Below are 19,567 nucleotides of genomic sequence, written 5' to 3'. Positions count from 1 at the left end.
TAAAATCCGGCGCAAATGCGGGTTTTTTAGTCCCGCCCACTCCCGGGCGTCATTTTTGCCCGGGAGTATAAATACGACACATACGCATCAGAGTCATTTTTTAAGACGGGAACGCCTACCTTGCATATCATTAACGCAAGGAAGGTGTTCACGCAAAAAAATGACGCTAACTCCAAAGTATAAATATGGAGTTAGTTTTGCGTCGAATTTGCGTCGGAAAAAACGACGCAAATTCGGAGCAAACGGAGAAAAATATGCCCCACAATACAAAAAAAGGTGAGGGCATGAGCATTTCATTTGGTTCCAGATGTACAACTGCTTTGTGATGCGCAGGTTGCATTTGGGTTAGCAAATGCAAAACGGGTTGTACGCATTGTACGAAACCCATTCTCTAAACCAAAATAGCAATGTGACTGAATTGTGACTCGGTATTGGGAAATCACAATAGGAGAACTATGTGCAGGGATGTTATTGACTGAAAGATAATCCAATGCCGCAGCTAAATACAAACACAGACTCGCAATTGGTATGTATAAGGCAGCCACAAACAGTGAATTGCTGTTACTTCACTCGTTTGCTCATGCAATTTACTGCCAAGTCAAATCAGGTAGAAAATTAGTGCAAAATGTAAAGGCAGGCCCAGAATGCATCACAGTTGTCTACAATGGCTGCACTTTACTTGATAGCGAGGATGATGCAAATACCGGCTGCTCAGGAGAGGCGCAGGCGGAGATAGGGTCAGATATTCAGAGTCAAGCAGACAATTTTTTTTGCCAAACTGAGGAAGAGATATTTGCCAAATACAGGCTAAGCATCCCTGTGATATTAGATTTAATTGACTTCTTAACGCCACACCTTGAAAGTAGTACTCTCTGCAGCAACTCCATTCCCATATCCAAGCTCGTTCCGCATATTAGCCACTGGTAGTTAGTAGGATGTAGTAACTGTTGTAGGTGGGGTGTTGCAAAGTACACTCTCACTTTCTTTTGGTCTTTCCTCGTTGCCGTAATACTCAATATCTACCACCACATATACATGCCCCGTAATGATGAGGAAATATCTATCCCAAAATTGCAATTTTACCGCATTGGAAAATTACCCCAGGTGATAGAGTGCATAGATGGAACGCATGTGCCCATATATCCCCCATCTAATGTTAAAATACATTTTTAGGAACCATAAGAACACCCATTCCCTCAATACACAGGTGGTTTGCAATTCCCATAACATAATCACCGACATAGCATCACAATATCCAAGGAGTACACATGAATCATTCATATCCAGGAACAGCGGAATATAAAGATGACTGGAAAGCGAGGACTTTGATGACAGATAATTATTGGGTACGAAAAGATTTTTTAAATGCTGAGATGTAAGTGCCTAATCTGCAACAAAATATTTGTTAACTCACATCCATATATGTATCACAGGCGACTGTGCATATGCCCTTCGCCCATGGATCTTCACAACTTACCTCTCACCAGCAACCCCAAATGAAAGATGATACAACAGCACAAATCGACGTACCGGGACTGTGACTGAGCGCACAATTGGAGTCCTGAAATCCTGATTCCACTGCCTTCATAAGAGAGGGGGAGCCTTGCAATGTGGACCAGAAACTGCCTGTAAGATCAGTTTAGCGTGCGCCATCCTACACAACGTTGCCTGAAAGAGATGCCAACACATAACAGTGTCTGATTAGGAATCAGAGGAGGGTCCTGGTTCCCCGGCTCATCAACCACCAGAGGAGAACACAGCAATGGAGGGGAGAAAACACAGGGACCACAGAGCAAGACATTACTTTACACAGTATGACATCTCCAGTGACACAATGTACACACAAAATGACGGCACAATTATTAGAATGCTCAAAATATGCTCTGTTTACTGGAAAGGTCAATAAAAACAGTGATAGCAACTTGTCCATCAGACAAATCATAATATATGTGGTTGCACATGCTGTGTGGTTACATCACCAAAAACTTAAACTAGAGAGAAGTAAACAGTATGCCAGCATGTCACACTGCATTCATTTCTTAGAGGTGCGTCTTGTCTGGGAGGTGTTGCCATGGGTAGGTGCAGCTTGGTGGCTGCTATTCCTTCACATCACGCGGGCATCAGAGGCTGACATACTACTGATGCTTGATTCCTCACTGTCCTGTGCCTCACTACCAACCCCACTGGCAATGTGGGGTGTTTGCATTGCCTCCATGGTGAGGTCAAAAGTTCCAGCTGAGCAGAGAAGCACAAAAAAGTGAAAAAAGGCACAAGGCAATCACAAAATACAGAAATACAGTCACAAATACGGTAAACAGCACAACACAGCAATTTAAAAGGCACAAATGGGGCAGAAGCGCTAGGAAGCAAGGCGCAGAAAACAGAATACAGTTAAGAGATACGGCGAAAACGGCACAATGCACACAAATCTAGCGACGCTTACCAGAAGTCCACTAGACACCGGGGATGAGGCGCAGGAGGAGGCCTGCGGGTGGAGGAGGGCCTCGAACACGCTAGCAGCAGCGTGGGCGGGGGTCAGGGACACGGAGACAGCAGGGTGGTGCTGCGGACGTGGGGAGCGAGCTCTTGACCAAAAACAGGTCAGAGGTCGCTCACCCTCGACGCGCAGCGCCAGCCATTAAGAAGGGAGGGGGGAGGGAGGAGCAGCTTGGAGGCGGGAGGCGGGAGGGAACGGCGAATGGGGCGCGAGGGGGGCGGGGCCGCAGGGAGGCAGCAGCAGGGGAAAGCGGCAAAGGGGGAGCACCCAAGGGGCGAAAACCAAGCGGAGAAGCAAAAAAAAGTGAAAAAAGGCACAAGGCAATCACAAAATACGGAAATACAGTCACAAATATGGTAAACGGCACAACACAGAAATTTAAAAGGCACAAATGGGGGCAGAAGCGCTAGGAAGCAAGGCGCAGAAAACAGAATACAGTTAAGAGATACGGCGAAAACGGCACAATGCACACAAGTCTAGCGACGATTACCAGAAGCCCACTAGACACCGGGGATGAGGCGCAGGAGGAGGCCTGCGGGTGGAGGAGGGCCTCGAACACGCTAGCAGCAGCGTGGGCCAGGGACACGGAGACAGCAGGGTGGTGCTGCGGACGTGGGGGGCGAGCTCTTGACCAAAAACAGGTCAGAGGTCGCTCCTTTACAGTTGGTTAATTGCACCTGTAAGGGCATCCATTTTCGAGTCCCTGCTGGACTGGTTGGCAGCCAACTTGTGGGTCATGGTGTTAACAGCCTGTGTTATCTTTCTGTTGAGCAACCTTAGCTGTTTATGTTGCATGCACTGAACCTGCAGCATTGGCTCCTCTAGTCTGCCAAACATCGTGTGGTCTTCAGATGCCATCTGGGACCGAGATGCCTGTATGGGCTGCTGGTGCCTATGTGCCTGTAGAGTGGGGCACTGCTGCCAGACCCTGGTGACCGTAGTGCACCTAGGAGTGGCTGGCTGTTGGACACATAGGCCGCTCACCCTCCCCTTCCTCTATCTAGCCCTGGTCTTTTCCCTCACCTGCAGCCCATTTCTGTGCATCCACTGGTGTATCTAATTTACAAATGGGGAGATGAATAAAAGGTATGTGTGAAACAGTATCTCATTGGCCGCACTACAGTATTCAGCTAGTGTCTGACAAACCTGGCACTGTTTAAATACTAGACTACATTTCCAATGATGCAACATTTGTGACTTTTTGGTTATCTACATGGACCATGTATACATTTCTGGGTGTGTTGCAGGCATGGTTTGCAGGCATGAATGTTGGCATAGTAGTAGTCAAGCACTTACCTGGTGTTGTCGGAGGGGCATAGGTGTTCAGGGAGCCAAATCCAGCCAATGCCTCTGGTGCTTCTCAACTATATGCTGCACTGTTGATGGGGGGGCATTTGAAGGAACTCCTCCAGTTTCCTGAGAGTCCTGCATGTGTGCTGCCACCCTTCCTTTTTTTCATGAGCACAGGTCATACCAGCGCTTTGTGATCTCATCTATGGACCAGTCAGCCACTCCCAGATCATTGATGCGCTGCTGTAGGGCCTTCTATTTCTCCTTTACAGACACTGACACAGTCATGGAGGCATGACCGAATACGTGGTCATGATTATTGCAGCATTCTTCCATGAGGATATCAAGCTCCCTCTCTGAGAGCTTAAGTTTCCTGAGTCTCTCCACTGTGCCTTCTCAGACTGGCAGCTGCCTTTTGCAAGGCTGGTTTGTTGTTTGGTTGGTCAGTCTGTGTGTGCTACAGGACTCTCCACCTCACTCTGTACTGTTGCTGCTCCACAGGATTCTCTTGGGCCAGCACTTCCAATCCTTTGGGTCCTTCTCCTGAGTCAGGAAGTGTAAAAGGCTGTTTCTGACTGCGTGGTTGCAAATTGTGAACGAATTGGCAACCACTTACGGACGTGCGAATAGCAATTTTTCTATTTGCGATGCGACTCGTTAGAGAGTTGCAATTTCACAGCTAGTCTTGTCTGTACATTCAAAATAACAACTTGCAAATTGCCAGTCACAAAATAATGCAGTTTGCAAGCTGTTATTTCGAATGTTGTGTGAGTTATGGTTTACGTGGCTGTTGTGAGACTTACAGATTGTGGAGCTAACCATAACTTGTCAATTTCTGTGATGTTTTTGCATTAACTTATAGCCATAATTACTTCAACTGTGATTTTTTACATATTTTTCTGACTTTTGTTTAACCCCTTTACTGCCATGCCTTTTCCCCATCCTATGCCAGGCCTTTTTTTGGCTATTTGGGATAGTTCGCAATTAGGCCCCCATAACTTTTTGCCCACATAAGCTATCCACACCAAATTTGCCTCCTTTTTTACCAACATCCTGGAGATTCTAAAGGTACCCAGAGTTTGTGGATTCCCCTGATGGGGACCAAGAAATTAGCCAAAATACAGCTACAATTTGGAGTTTTGGGGAAAAATGAGAAAAAAAGTTGCTTCAGAAGAAAGCATCTGGTTATTTCCCTGCAAATGGCATAAACGAAGGGTTTGCTGTGCTAAACCCGCAATCTTCCCAGCTTTCAGAAACAGGCAGACTAGAATAAAAAAAAAAACATTATTCAACACAGTTTTGGCATTTTACTGGGACATACCCAATTTTTCCTATTTTTTGTGCTTTCAACCTTCTTCCAGTTAGCAAAAGATATGGGTCTGAAAACAATGGTGGATCACAGAAAAGTATTTCCCTTGTGTGGGTGCACAACGCTGTGTCAGCCTAAAAACAAGTTTTTTGGCTTTTCCCTGTTGCAGGCACTTTGCCCACTCACACAAATGAGGTATCATTTTACTCAGGAGACCGAGGGGAATGCTGGGTGTTAGGATATTTGTTCTGGCGATGTGATCCCAGTCAGAAATGTGAGAAAGCCTGATTTGTTTAGCAAAATTTGAGGTTTGGAGTGTTCAGATAGCCCTACCCGGATCCCGGGCCACTGGTGGGCCCTGAGACGGACACTTCCATCCTCCAGCCTGCCATACCCTAAGCGTCCCAGGCCTCGTAGTCTGCTGGGCCAGAGGAGACTTTACCTTCTGGTTGGGAACCCCCATCCTCGGCTTCATACTCCAGCCTGCCGTGTGGCAAAGCATCTGGGATGGGGTCCAGGGAGACCTCTGCTGCGTGGCTGTGGGACGGGCGCTCCCTTCCTCCATCCTGCCATACCCTAAGTGGCCAAGGCCTGGGAGTCCACCAGGCCCAGAGAGGCTTCCCCTGCCAGTTTGGGTTCAGGGTCCCCAGCTGGGCCCCCACTGGGCCCTGGGGCGGGTGCTCCTTCCTCCAGCCTGCCGAGACCTGGGGGGCCCAGGCCTGGCTGGGAGTCCACCGGGCCAAGGAAGTCTTCCCCTGTCAGTTTGGGTTCAGGGGCCCCAACAGGCCCCAGGGGGGAAGCCCCTGTCATAGTCTATGCACTAGAGCCCACCAAGTGTCAAGGCACCCAAGACAGGGTCTGGGATGGACTCCCATGCATGGCTGTGTTCAGATAGCTCTGACCAGGCCCCTGCCAGGCCCTGCGGCAGGCACTCCCTTTCTCCAGCCTGCCGTACCCTAAGGGGCCTGGGTCTGGGAGTCCGCCGGGCCAGGGAGGCTTTCCCTTCCAGTTCGAGTACAGGGGCCCGTCTGGGAGCCCCTTTCCTGGGCTTTGCCCTCTGGCCCACAAAGTGGCAAGGCACCTGGGGCAGGGTCTGGGGAGGACTCTCATGCATGCTATGTTCAGAGAGCTCAGACTGGGCCCCTGATGGGCCCTGGGGGGGCACTCCCTTCCTCCAGCCTGCCATACCTCGAGGGGCCCAGGCCTGGGAGTCCACTGGGCTAAGTGAGGCTTCCCCTGTCAGTTTGGGTTCAGGGGCCCTGGCAGGGCCACCACCAGGCCCTGGGACGGGCACTTCCTTCCTCCAGCCAGCTGTACCGCCAGGGGCCTGGGCCTGGGAGTCTGCCGGACCCAGTGAAGCTTCTCCTTCCGGTTCGAGTTCAGGGGCCCTGCCAATCCCCGATGCGGGCCCCATCCTGGTCTTTGTCCTCTGGCCCCCGAGGTCAGGGCTCCTCAAGGCCTGGCCATCTGGTCACTCCGACAACTCAGGTCATCTGGTTGAGCTCCATGCATTCCTGTGGCACGTCCAGATGGCCAAACTGGATGTCCTGATGAGGGCTCATTTGCTTCTTCAAACCCAGCCAGGGCTCCACGAAGTCAGGTGCGTTCTCGCCAAAGGTCCCCTCCGTCTATCAGTGTGCACGGAGTACAAGAAAGGGGGTAGCCTTCCTCCCGATTACTAGGGACATGCTACTGTGGACCCCCTTGGGGTCCAGTGGTTCCGGGACTGGGCACCACAATAGCCTGGGCCAACTCACCCTGGGGACCCAGGTATGCGGCTGCTTTGCAGCCCTGTCTGATGGAATTCTCCTCCAAACCTGGCTTCCCACAAAGCAAACTGACGTCCCAGAGCCTGGGGTGGGTGCTCCCTTCCTCCAGCCTGCCGTACCCTGGAGGGCCTTGGTATACACTGGGCCAAGGGAGGCTTCTCCTGCTGGTTTGGGTTCAGGGCATCCAGCCAGGGCTGTGGCAGGCCCCAGGGTGGGAATCCCTTGTCTGGGATTTGTCCTCTGGCCCACCATGTGGCAAGGCACCTGGAACGGGGTCCCAGGAGGCCTCCCCTGCTTGGCAGTGTTCAGAGAGCCCCAGCTTGTCCCGGCCCCCCACTGGGCCCTGGGACAGGCACTCCCTTACTCCAGCCTGCCATACTCTGAGGGGCCCAGGCCTGGGAGTCTACAGGGCATGGGAAGGCTTCCCCTGCCTGTCCGGGTTCAGGCGCCACGGATGGGCCCCCGCCAGGCCCTGGGGCAGGCGCTCCCTTCCTCCAGCCTGCCATAATACAAGGGGCCCAGGCCTAGGAGTCTGCCGGGCCCAGGCAGGCTTGCCCTTCCGGTTTGAGTTCAGCAGTCCAGGGCTCTGGCAGGCCACGGGGCAGGGGCCCCCATCCTGGTCTTTGTCCTCTGGCCCCCGAGGCCAGGGCTCCTGGGGAGCCTTTATGCCCTTGTGGCCCGGCCATCTGGTTGCTCCAACAACTCAGGTCATCTGGTTGGCACATCCAGATGGCCAGACTGCCCCAGATGTTCCAATGAGGGCTCATTTTCTTCCTCAAACCCAGACAGGGCTCCATGAGGTTGGATGCATTCACGCCGACGGACCCCTCTGTCCCACCGTGTGCATGGAGTATAAGAAAGGGGGGGCAGCCTTCCTCCGGATTACTTGTGTCAGGCTACTCCAGACCCCCTTGGGGTCCAGTGTTTCCGGGACTGGGCACTGCAAGGGCCTAATCCGACCAGCCCTGGGGGCCCAGGTGTGCAGCCGTCTTGCAGCCCTGTCCGATGAGTCTCTGCTTCAAACCTGGCTTCCCACAGAGAAAACCGACGTCCCAGAGCCTGGGGTGTGTGCTCCCTTCCTCTAGCCTGCTGTACCCATGAGGGCCTTGGTGTACACTGGGCCAGGGGAGGCTTCCCCTGCTGGTTTGGGTTCAGGGGCCCTGGCCGGGCCTTGGGCCCCAAGCCAGGGCTGTGGCAGGACCCAGGGTGGGAACGCCTTGCCTGGGCTTTGTCCTCTGCCCTGCTGGGTGGCAAATAGCCTGGTACAGAATCCTGCAGGCCTCAAGGCCTCAGGTCGGAGGTCAGTTCGGGCCTCCATGCCCGAGGCCCAGCTGAGGCTTAGAGAACCCAGGCTGCAGAGTCCCCTGCAGGGGTGAGTGCAGTCTCCTTATGTTAAGGCACAATGCAACCACATGACTGTTCTCTGAGCCCAGCCATCTGGTCACTCTGAGACCCCAGGGCATCTGGTTGTGCTCTGTGCATTCCTATGGTGCGTCCAGATCGCTGGGCTAACCTGGGGAGGCTTCCCCTGCCAGGTCATGCTAAGGGGCAGCATCTGGGTCCTGGGCCAGGGGTCGGGGTGGAAACCCCTATCTTGGACTTCGTCCTCCAGCCCACCGTGTGGCAAGGCACCCGGGACAGGGTCCCCGAGGGCCTATGGAGGCTTTATCTGCATGGCCGAGTTCATGAGCCCTTAGCAGGCCCTGCCAGGCCCTGGGATGAGTACACCCTCCCTGTAGTGTTCCGCACCATGAAGGGACTGGGAGTCCACTGGGCTGGGGGGAGGCTTTCCCTGCCAGTTCAGGTTCATGGAACCCAGGGTGGGAGCCCAGGTCCTGGACTTCGTCCTCCGGCCCGCTGGGTGGGAGAGTGCCCGGGGCGGAATCCTGCAAGCCTCAGGAGGGCTTCACCAGTATGTAAAGAGGCCTCGGGCCCAGGGTCGGAGGTCCGTCGAGGCCTAACTCAGAGACCCATGCCTAAGGGCCAGCGAAGCTCTGAGAACCCAGGCCACAGAGTCTCCATCTGAGAGCACAGGCCCCTTATGTTAAGGCACAGTGCGACCAGATGGCCGTTCTCTGAGCCTGAGGTACTGGGTTTTTCAGAACCGGTACTGATCCGGTAACCCAGTGGTGCCTGGGTACACCCAAAGACCTCGGGTACTTTCCTGATTCAGACCACAGAAACTCAGAGTCTTCTAGGTGAAGTCAAAGATCAAATTTATTGGCTGCAACCAAGTGACAAGCGTCCTAGAAGTACAACAGCACGGTTTGTATGTTCTCAGGAGACTGTGTGTCAATGCAAAGTCAGGTTTCCTTATATACAGTTTTTTAAGCTTCAGGCAAACATTCTTGACATTTTGGTTGGTCATTCACATGTTTTCACTACAAAGGAAAAAACAGTGTCATGATGAAACCTCATATTTCATGTCATCCAACCCATAATAAATTACCCGGCAAGGCCTAGTATTTTACATCAGATAAGTGTGGACCCCCAATAAAAACGGGCACCTCCCCCTTGTAAAGTAAGAAGAAGAAAAGAGCAGGTGCAGGTGTGAGCAAGATTAGGCAGGGTGTGTGAGCGATAATAAGGGTTTTATGGCATGGTGTGCCTTGATGCTATCTGATTCGGCCACTGGGAGAGGGACTGACCAAACAGGTTTGGCATGAGGCAATGGTTCCAGCTTGCCCAGGTCAGAGAAAAGTCAATCAAGGTGTACGTGTCCTTGGAATCAAATCTGACTGTATTATAAGCCTATGTGAGGGCAACTTTTAAAAATGGCTGCCGTGTATAAAATGGGAGCCACGAGTGCAGGACGAAAATGGCGATTTCGAGGTGAAAACGCTGCTGGAATTGAGCGAAAATGCTCATGCTTAGTGTACTAGTCATTATCGGTCTTTTGATACTAAAATCGTACTGCTGTGGCAAAGTAAATTACATGGGTCCAGAATTTTTAGAACCACAAACCCTCCTTTTGCCCTTACATAGGCAATAGACCTATTCTCATGCTAATCTGAGTCCAGGTCTATGTTTATAAGGCCATGGAGATGTTGCTGGAGCAAAATTCTAGTACTTGGTAACTCTCTCTGGACAGGTCTCCTCGAACATGAAGTAGCACAAAAGGCCACATATGGCAGGACAAAATAAGGAATACCTCTATCTGCAGTAGGTGGCATAAGATCACACACCCAACAATTAGTGATGTTCACTACTAACTAGTGTTGATGCAGAAGCTGTACAAAAGAATTGCTTACGAATTCTGATCTTCTAACCTGCTCATGTTCAGGAAAAGGGTGAAAAGAGTGCAAAGAAACAATAGTAGGAAAAGACATAGGTTGGGAAGTGGGTGCAGAAGTCAATTGAGTAGAGAAAAACAATCCCACCCATAAATGACAACGTCATGTTTATAAGACACTAGAAAACACATTATTACGAACATATAGACAACGGGAGAAAGTAGTGACCACTATTACAAATGAAATAATAATTTTTCACAACCCTAACCAAAAAGCAAATCTTAAAATTATCTAGTAACATTTTTAGGGCTCCTCTGCATTTCAGTAATTTTGGTATGTTCAGGTGGAACAGTGGTGACTCTCATCAATGCTCTAAGGTGAAAAGGGGGTACTCTTTCCACAGAAAATGGACTTTATTCTGCTTTTACTAAACAGAATAGTACTTTAAAACAATGCCAGTAAAACAATCAGTCTCCTAACACCTAGTCTATACAATCACACGGAAACCTCTTGTGAAACCAACTATGCCCAGAGTCTGTTCAAAAAGCCTCTCTGGCAGGCTTCTATTGTCCATCAGATTTTATTTTGTTGTTTTCTTTCGCATGGGCCTCTCAATTCAGGCCTCTTCGTGAGAAAAGTACTGCTTAGTTGGAGTGCCCTCCTGGCAAACACCCACAGCTCACTCGAAAGTCTCAATGTCTTAAAGCAATGCACCAGTGTCTCTCCTCTGTGGCAGACACTACAAACAATGTGCTCTTCATTGATCAAGGGCACAAATCATCTCGTGCAGACCCAAGCACCATTAATTGGGAAATAGCTCAAGCTCAGCAGCACTTTCAGACTCCAACACTCATTGTTTAGTGTCAGAGGACGCTCAAGCTGCTCTTTCATGGGCACCACAATATAGTGCCTTTTTACAAACTTGAAATCTCCGGTGCACTGCCCTTCTTCCGTTGGAGCAAAGAAAAGGGTGTGTGTGGCCAAAACTCAGGCCAAGGGGCTCAAGGGATTGCACACTGTCAGAGGTTACCAGCACATGACAGGTAGAGAAATGAAACCTCAAAACAGCTCTGCCATCAACAACAGGAATCCTTCTCTTTAGCTCTTTTACACTGAAACTTTGGTTTTGTGATGTCCAACGCCGTCTGATGGAGCAAGTACGATACCATGCGCTGGCGATCGCTGTCCAGCTTTGCTACTTTCTGGGTGCTGAGACTGTAGGGCCAAGACGTCCGTCTTTCATCTGCAGCTGTCACTGATGGGAATTAGGCTTAAATCAATGTCCTGCAGGTTATTATGACTTGATACCCGCAGAATCTAGTGACGTAGGAAATGTGCCACAGTTGTTAGTTCCCTTCAATTTAGTAAAAAAGCAGTTCATGGTTTTTAGCAAGGGGACTGCAAGCAGGTGGTCTGCAATCTTCAAAGGAGTAGCCATACACCATGGGCATAAAATACAAAGACAAAGGCAGAAGGGCAAAACAGGGTCTCTAGCATCTTTAATTGGGTTCTCTCCATTATTCTCTGCCATCTATAGCTACATGAGAATTCTATCTGAATGGATTTCCTCACACAGTGGCATTGTCTAATGGGGTAAACACATATTTTCCTCAATGATTAAGTCTAGGTGTTCCTCCTTATCTTAGAACATCTCAATAGAGAAATCACATGATACCGATTATCAGGGACATGTAGAAACCTTCCTTTAAAAACTGTGCATCAGGTGCACTATGCAATACACAGGCTAATAGTCAAATGTGCAAACAAAAAGACAAGAACTAGAGGGTCCTGATATTTGCATGATTAGGACACATCTGATCCCACCAAAAATTAAAGTAGCAGGAACAGAAGGGAACCGAAAACCAAATTAAAATAGACATTGAAAATTCGTCATGTTCAAAAAGGTAAACATAAGATATCTCCTATTGAGATGGAAAACTTGTCTTACTATAATATTGAGTCAGTTAACCAGTCTATCGCTACTCTGACAGTCAGGCTGGAAAACATTGAAGCAGGCCTAAGGCAAATTCTTGAAAACCAGTCTGGTCATACCAAAGGGAATTATACATAACATGGGGGTCCCTGGTGCATCACTGCAGTCTGGAAATGTAAACCTGAACAATACATCAATAATAATAAAAGGTCTGACTGGTGAAAGGAATTTGAAAAAGAGAAATGGGACTAGGACATAGCTAAAATCTCAATAACTAAGCATGATGCGACATTGGTCAGGGGAAGTAACAAAAGAAAAAATCTATAGGAAGAACAAAAAAATTATTTGGGTGATAGTCAGGCATGTGACACAACACCGAGAGTACGGGTGATACACAAAGGCCAAAGTTACACAAATTGTAACTCTACCGTTGGTGACTACACCATATACGGTACTCCTAGCTAATGTTTCAGTTCCTTCTTCAGGAAAAAATGAAAACCTGGTTTTCTTTTAAGGAACAAAAGCCATATGCTACTTAGGAAACAGAACATCATTAACTAATGTAATATAGAAATTAGGCCACCTTGAGTCACAGATCTATAATTTCATCCTTAGGTCCAATCAAGGCTACATAAATGTAGGGCTGCCTGTTCCTTTAAGGGAAGGGGCATTAACGTGATTAACTGCAGGTGACACACTTTGATCCTGTATATCTCTTTTTATTTTCCTTCAATACCATTATAGCCAAATAGACATGCACTGGTGAAGTGTTGTCTTTTATGTTCACAGCATGAAACATCATTATCTGTGGAATTTAGTAACCAGAACAAGTTCAACCAACTGTTGCGTAGCGATGGGCATCGTCATGACCATCCCCTCACAACACAGGGGAGCTTGTAATAGTATCAAAAGCAGCAACAAACATGCAAAAAAAACAAATAAAAAATAATAAAAACGCACAAAACGTCAAGCCATCAGATATACTTGCTGTGTATCAAGCACAAAAAGCATAGACAAAACAATAGCATGTGTGAATAAGCGGTGACACACAACACCATGTCATGTACTTTATGCACTGTAAACCTGCTGCCCAAAACCCAATATTTGGGCCTGTTTAATTTGTCAGGTTTAAAATCCTTACCCTCCTTTTGACAGTAGATCACCAGGCAATGGAAATCTGCTGTCAAATATAACTTTACTGCTTCTCTTCTAACATACAGGACCAGCAAGAACAATTCATGATAGGACCAAATACACGAAAATAAATTTCCATTACTTAACTGTTACCCTCTTGTCAGTTACTTCGCAACATCAAGCCACCTTAGTTTTACCTTTCTAAAAGTAAAAATTGTTACACTGACACTCCATATTAATTTGGCATCTACAATTTCCACTGTGAAAAATAAGTCTTAATTGGTCAATCGTTCTCATTAAGGCATGTAGCCTTCAAAATTTTAGAAAAGGGCTGCATCTTATTTTCTGTCTAAGACTTAATGCAACACTTCGTTTTCTGTCAAATAAAAGCAACTAGCAGGCATCATTTTATTTTTTTAGAGCGGAGACACAAATGTATCAGTTCTGCAGAGCATTTAACATGATGTTGGGACTTTCAAAGAAACCCCTTTTTTTTATATTTTCCCTTTGGAATTAAGTTCTTTAATTGTATTGATGTTCTTCTGGAGAAACCTGAAATCCCACTTTTAGAGGCCCGTAGGGCCCTTCTGCATTTCACAGAGACAAGGCCCTAATTTAAAAGGTCACAAGTGTCAACATGACAGCCTCCTCCATTGTTTATGGGAAAACTAAAGATAGCATCTCAGCAGCGTGACTTGAGCCAGCCTCTGTAGCTCTCCTAGCTTCTGCCACTCTGAATCTGTCAAAGACAGTAGGCCTTCCTGTTTTCCTTCTAACCTGCAATAATTCACTCTATTTAAAAAAAAAAAAAAAATTCCTTTTTTTGGCGCTAAAAAAATTATCTCTATTTCCAGATTATTAAACTACATTTACTGTGAATAATTCACAAACCTTAATAACACACATACCAGTTGTTAGAATAAATGCTTGTTGCAATCCCATGCAATGGTACATATTTCATCAACCTCGAATGAATGAACGTCTCAGTAGGCCCAGCTGAAGTTAGAACCTTCAACCTTGATATTAAAACAAGCCTTTGTACTGGCACATTGACTCATTGAATCATAAGAAGGCACAACCTGCAAATATATATCAAACCTAAATGTATGCATTTACTGAAGCCTGAGACACTTTAAAAAGTACTCTGAATGAAAGAAAATGCAGTTTAAACAGTGCTTTTGCCCAAAATCGACTTTGATATTTTAGGCATTAAAAAATCAATATCCTACAATTTTCTTGCATAATATGCATTACCAGAATGTCTATTACACAATCCATGAGTCAGCCATTGAAAATATTAACTTATACTTTATAGAAATGAGCTTGTTTGCTCCTGCGCCAAGGGAAAATTGCACATACAAATGTCATTTTAGCGGTGCAACATAACTTAAATTAAATTGTAATGCTAGGAGGTCATAGTATAGGTATTAAGCTTTATAAATATTAAAAAACGATTTTGAAAGGCACTTATTTTTTAAATAATTTTTCCATAATTAATAATTTTCTTAAAAAAAAAAAAAAAAAACATTATTCTTTTTTTTGTGATAATTCCACATATAAAAGCAAGCTGCATCCCTTGCCTATTATTTGGGATACATTAACTCACAAGCCTAAGCGCATAAGCCTAACTTGAAATGCGTCACATTTTTGCGCCACTTTCATTTAAAAGGAAGGTTATGCAAAATTCCACCCGTGTTTAACTGGGAAAGTGCTGGCTGAATTGAACATTCCTATCAAATATACTGCAGCTGAAAAGTTTGCCTGTGAACATCTAATACAATGCATCTAAAAAAAATGCTGTAAATGTATTTTTTTTTGTTGCAAAAATAGATAATTTTGGTTTTTTTTGGGGCCCTATTTATATCTATTGAATGTGTTTTCTAATTTATTAAGCATTTAACGGCAGTTTTGTATATGTGCACAATTGCTCATTCTATAAATTAAAGAGCAACATATAGCTATGTTAGCACATCACATGGTTAATTTCTGGATTTTTTTCTAAGTTTCTACTTAATATTAATTAACCAACATTTTACTTAACAAACTGAAAACATCAAGAAGACCCACAAACACACATTGAGCTCATTTCAGATATAAACAGAAAACACTCAGGACACACAATACAGCGCGCTTTAGCCATTTTTCATAAACAGCGCCGTCGCAATTTACTTACAGAACCATTTGCAGATCCTACTTGTAAGTCATATTTACAAGAGAAAAGAAAACTTTTCTCAATAGTGTTCGAAAAAACTGCAAAAACAGCCTCACAGACATTTATTTCCAAGAATAGCGGACCCATACTTTATTAAACGTGATGGGGCCCACTCCGTGCTTCACATATAGTTCATAGGTTGGAGTTCCAATCGGAGGGACCGGACATGAGTCCTCCAACCGGGAGTCCCTTTTACAACCAAGACAAAACAAATTTCCAAGTCTGCTAAGACCAGGCATCTTCGCTCACTAGTCTAGCTTCAAACTTCAAAGGATTATCGTTTACGATAGTCTCGTGAATACACGAGTCCTTCGGCTTTGGTACTTGCAAGTTCCAAATCAAAGTGATCCCGAAGGGATACCAAACCAAATGTCCAACTTAAGGACCAAACCAAGTGTCCAACTAAGGACTGGGAGACGCTCCACTTATACTTAACTGAAAATATCGATGACGTCACCAGAAGACTCGTCTTATCGTTTCGCTCTACCAAACATCAAGGGTCCAAATCAGGGCGATAGCCAGGGCAGCAGTCCTTTGTAGCCGTCGGGAAGCGGGGAACCTCGCAGCAAAGACTTTCGGACCACGTCGACATGCAGGGGTCGATGAAGTGGCGGCCTTCCTCCAGAATTTTCACACGAAGCTCCCCACGGACCTCAGGCTTGGACCGGTACCGCTGGTATCGCCCCATGTTGGGCGCCAACTGAGGTACTGGGTTTTTCAGAACCGGTACTGATCCGGTAACCCAGTGGTGCCAGGGTACACCCAAAGACCTCGGGTACTTTCCTGATTCAGACCACAGAAACTCAGAGTCTTCTAGGTGAAGTCAAAGATCGAATTTATTGGCTGCAACCAAGTGACAAGCGTCCTAGAAGTACAACAGCACGGTTTGTATGTTCTCAAGAGACTGTGTGTCAATGCAAAGTCAGGTTTCCTTATATACAGTTTTTTAAGCTTCAGGCAAACATTCTTGACATTTTGGTTGGTCATTCACATGTTTTCACTACAAAGGAAAAAACAGTGTCATGATGAAACCTCATATTTCATGTCATCCAACCCATAATAAATTACCCGGCAAGGCCTAGTATTTTACATCAGATAAGTGTGGACCCCCAATAAAAACGGGCACCTCCCCCTCGTAAAGTAAGAAGAAGAAAAGAGCAGGTGCAGGTGTGAGCAAGATTAGGCAGGGTGTGTGAGCGATAATAAGGGTTTTATGGCATGGTGTGCCTTGGTGCTATCTGATTCGGCCACTGGGAGAGGGACTGACCAAACAGGTTTGGCCTGAGGCAATGGTTCCAGCTTGCCCAGGTCAGAGAAAAGTCAATCAAGGTGTACGTGTCCTTGGAATCAAATCTGACTGTATTATAAGCCTATGTGAGGGCAACTTTTAAAAATGGCTGCCGTGTATAAAATGGGAGCCACGAGTGCAGGACGAAAATGGCGATTTCGAGGTGAAAACGCTGCTGGAATTGAGCGAAAATGCTCATGCTTAGTGTACTAGTCATTATCGGTCTTTTGATACTAAAATCGTACTGCTGTGGCAAAGTAAATTACATGGGTCCAGAATTTTTAGAACCACAAGCCCGGCCTTCTGGTCATGCTTCATGCATTCCTATGGCACATCCAGAAGGCTGGGCTGCCCCGGGGTGGGAGCCCCCATCCTGGCCTTTGTCACCTGGGGAGCCTTACGGCCTCATGGCCTGGTCATCTGGTCGCACCGCCAACTCGAGTCATCTGGTTGCACTGCATGCATTTCTGTGGCTTGTCCAGATGGCCAGGCTACCCCAGAAGTCCAGATGAGGGCTCATTTGCTTCATTAAGCCCAGCCAGGGCTCCACGAGGTTGGGTGTACTCTTGCTGGTGGTCCCCTCCATCCCTCGGTGTGCACAGAGTACAAGAAAGGGGGTAACCTTCCTCCGGATTACTAGGGACAAGGTATGCCAGACCGCTTTGTGGTCCAGTGGTTCTCAACTGGGTGCTGCCAAGGCCCAGGCCTGGGCTGACCTGCCCTGGGGCCCGGGTGTGCAGCCACTTTTCAGCCCTGCCTGATGAGTCTCTCCTCTGAAACTGGCTTCCCAGAGTGCAAACTGACATCCTATAAAATGTAGTCCCCCTCCCTACCCACTGGGGTAGAGGGTTCAGACAGCATTGTACTCTGATCGATCGATTGGGCATATTTGGTCTGTTTGGGGATGGACTGCTTGGGCAGCCTCGGTTTTTGTTTCAAGCAAAGAGCTTCCACCCCACCAGGGACCATCCGACTCAATGGTCTGCTGTTCACAAAGGCCCTTCCCTTACCCGGCAGAGCGAAGGCCAAGCAGTCTGTCAGCGTGTGCCCCTCCAGCGATCTGACCAGAGTGGAAGGGGTTGTGTGGTGCCAGGTCCTGCAAGTGCCTGGCAGTCCAGGCACCTGTGTGCTATCATCCTCCTCCACCCAGCACATTTCCACAGCAGCTTGGAATGACCATTCTGTGTTGTGTCTCTGCTAGCCCCGGCTGGCAGGCACCCCTGTCTCTTACTCAGGCTGCACCTTGGTCTTGCTGTCTCTCTCTTGTGGAGATGGTTGGTGCATGTCTGTGCCTGTGTGACCACCCTGTCCTCCACGGCAAGCCCCAGGTAGGGGCTTCTCTGCAGCAGGCTTCCCCCTGAGGGGTGTGAAGGTTGGTCCAAGACAGGCATGCAGCTCCTACCCCACCATCCAGCAGGTGCAGCTACCCGGTTGATCCTGCTGGTAGAATATGCTAGTCCCAAAGATTAAGCCATGCACGTGTAAGTACACACGGCCGGTACAGTGAAACTGTGAATGGCTCATTAAATCAGTTATGGTTCCTTTTATCGTTCCACCTGTTATTTGGATAACTGTGGTAATCCTAGAGCTAATACATACAGATGAACGCTGCCCTCCCATGATGCGTGCATTTATCAGACCAAGACCAATCTGGGCTTGCCCGGCCACTTTGGTGATTCTAGAAAACCTTGGGCGGATTGCATGTCCCCGTGACAGTGGTGATACATTTGGATGTCTGCCCTATCAACTTTTGATGGTACTTTCTGTGCCTACCATGGTGACCACGGGTAATGGGTTATCAGGGTTCGATTCCGGAGAGGGAGCCTGAGAAACGGCTGTCACATCCAAGGAAGGCAGCAGGCGTGCAAATTACCCACTCCTGACTCGGGAAGGTAGTGGCGAAAATAATAATACAGGGCTCTTTTGAGGCCCTGGAATTGGAATGAGTACACTCTAAATCCTTTAACAAGGATCCATTGGAGGGAATGTCTGGTGCCAGCAGCTGCGGTAATTCTAGCTCTAATAGCATATATTAAAGTTGCTGCAGTTAAAAAGCTGCGGTCTGCTGTGAGGTGAGCTAACGCCTGTCCCAGCCCCTGTCTGTTGGCACTCCCTGGATGTTCTTGACAGAGTGTCCTGGGAGTCCTGGGGGTCCGAAGTGTTTACTTTGAAAAAATTAGAGTGTTCAAAGCAGGTCAGTCACCTAAATACTTCCGCTAGGATTAATGGAATAGGACTCTGGTTCTATTTTGTTTGTTTTCGGAACTGGGCCATGATTAAGAGGGACAGCTGGGGGCATTCGTATTGTGCTGCTAGAGGTGAAATTCTTGGACTGACGCACGACGAACCAAAGCAAAAGCATTCGCCAAGAATGTTTTCACTAATCAGATACCGTCGTTGTTCCGTCCATAAAGGATGCCGACTAGTGATCCGGTGGTGATATTCCCATGACACGCCGAGCAGCTTCTGGGAAACCAAAGTCTTTGGGTTCCAGGGGGAGTATGGTTGCAAAATTGAAACTTAAAGGAATTGATGGAAAGGCACCAGGAGGAGTGGAGCCTGTGGCTTAATTTGACTCAACACGGTAAACCTCACTTGGTCGGGCATGGAAAGGATTGACAGATTGATAGCTCTTTCTTGAATCTGTGGTTGGTGGAACGTGGCTGTTCATAGTTGATGGAGCAATTTGTCTGGATAATTCTGAAACGAGCGAGACACCTCCATGCTAACTAGTTACGTGACCCCCAGCGCTGGGCGTCCATCTTCTTAGAGAAACAAGTGCCGTTCAGCCACAGGAGATCGAGCAATTACAGGTCTGTGATAACCTTAAATGTCTGGGGCTGCACGTGCGCTACACTGAATGGATCAGTATGTGTCTACCCTTTGCCGACAGGTGCGAGTA

Source organism: Pleurodeles waltl, chromosome 9 (assembly GCF_031143425.1).
Source record: "Pleurodeles waltl isolate 20211129_DDA chromosome 9, aPleWal1.hap1.20221129, whole genome shotgun sequence".
In the NCBI taxonomy this organism is placed as follows: domain Eukaryota; kingdom Metazoa; phylum Chordata; class Amphibia; order Caudata; family Salamandridae; genus Pleurodeles; species Pleurodeles waltl.
The sequence above is the reverse complement of the archived record's forward strand: the minus strand, read 5'-3'. Positions refer to the sequence as shown.